This window comes from Octopus bimaculoides, chromosome 5 (assembly GCF_001194135.2).
Source record: "Octopus bimaculoides isolate UCB-OBI-ISO-001 chromosome 5, ASM119413v2, whole genome shotgun sequence".
In the NCBI taxonomy this organism is placed as follows: Eukaryota; Metazoa; Mollusca; class Cephalopoda; order Octopoda; family Octopodidae; genus Octopus; species Octopus bimaculoides.
In genome coordinates this window covers 28,951,657-28,953,495 of record NC_068985.1, presented here as the reverse complement: position 1 = coordinate 28,953,495, position 1,839 = coordinate 28,951,657, and positions in this window count along the sequence as shown.

The window sequence follows — 1,839 nt, the reverse complement described above, 5'->3', positions numbered from 1 at the left end:
ATGTGCCCGTAGTTTAAACTGAAAGTTGGGGTACCCAAAAAGCTGTTTCTGAGCTATTACTTTTCAATTTTACCTCCAATCTTATCTAAAAGGTATCTTACAATATTATTTCAAGTATTCGGTTGATAAGACTAACAATCAGCATATACGCTTAAAAATAATCTATTTAAAAATGATTGAGCTTAATGGCTGATTCAAGCAACAATATATATTCTATGTAGATGAATATTCAGAAAACATAGAATATTAATCTCAATGCCTCCAATTTGCAAGATTTTAAAGATACTTAATAAGCTCATTGCTCCGTTAGATCTATGCATACACGCAATTAATGGGGCCTCTTTTTACATTTTTGCTTAAATACACATATTTAAGCAAAAATGTAAAATTCATAAGCTGTTGTCCAACCTAATATAACGTTTTGCCTAATTTAACTTTACTACGCTAAACTTCAACAGCAATGTATTTCTTATTTTTCAAGCAATGATTAAAGTGTCGTGTTATATGAGTCCTCTTTTTCATATCATCAAACCACTGTTCGTTATAAGAAAAGAAGCGTCTGTGAGTCATAAGCTCATGATGCAGGACCCTATCGCAGGATTAGTCATTTTTGCCAGCTGAATGGAATGAAACAACGTAAAATTATGTGTTTTGCTTTTGAATAAAAAAAACATTGCCCGGTTCTAGAATAGAAGCAACAATCTTAAGATCAAGAATGAAACACCTGAACCACTAAGCTCTGCGGCTCCATACTGTTCGTTATGATATTCAAATATATTAATATGTTGGTTTGCAAAGTTTCATTTTCCAATAAATGATACATTTGTATAGTAAGAGCATAGTCAGAGAGAGACAGATAACACCTGTGACCTCTGACACCGGTGAGAGGAACGGAGACAGTTATTTCTTCTCAAACGAAGATCTAAATTGAATGTTTATAACAAAGTGATTTCCACCAAAGACACCGAGGATCAGATGCTTGCACAAGCAACTGCATTTAAAAGCGCACGGCATTGTAGTTAAGGTGTTGAATTCACGATCGTTACATCATGAATTCGATTCTCGAAGTGGGTAGCACATTGTGTCTCTGAGGAAGGTACTTCATTTTTTGCTTCTACTGTATATTCAGCTGGAAATGAATGCCAGTTGCATCTGTCGGTTAGCACTGTGACGCGCACGTGTCCAGTTCAAATGAGAGGGTCACACTCTCATCTTAAATGCCCTGAATTCTGGTTCTCATGAAATCTTTAGACTTGAGATGGACTTTTGATCAACGGAACAGCCTGCTCGTGAAATTAGCGTGTAAGTGGCTGAGATTTCCACAGCCACGTGTACCCTTAACGTAGTTCTTGGGGAGATTTAGCATGACATAGAGTATGACAGGCTGACCCTTCGAAATATTGAGAGAAAGATTGAGAGAAAGTTGTGGTGAAAGAGTACAGCAGCGTTGATAATTTTTAATGTGTCCCGAAATACGAAATACCCAAAATACAGCTGGTATATCTTTATGTATTTTCTTGAGATATGTTACTTTATGCAGATGTCATTAGAAGAAAAATAAATATTTCAAAGCAAAATATAATGAAAATAAAATCATACGGGGATATTGATAATTAAATTCATGAATATGGAAACCTTGACATGCATAACAAATTCAAATAGTCAGGCTATATGTCAAAACATCTGTGAAATAAAACGCCAGGTTCACCATAAACATAGCTACATGCATCACATTTCCTTTCCATTCTTGATAACTTTTAATAAGTAACTTCAATACATCACGTAATATGAATTATTTCCTACGTAGTTAGAGGACTCAATGACAAATATTAATGTAAT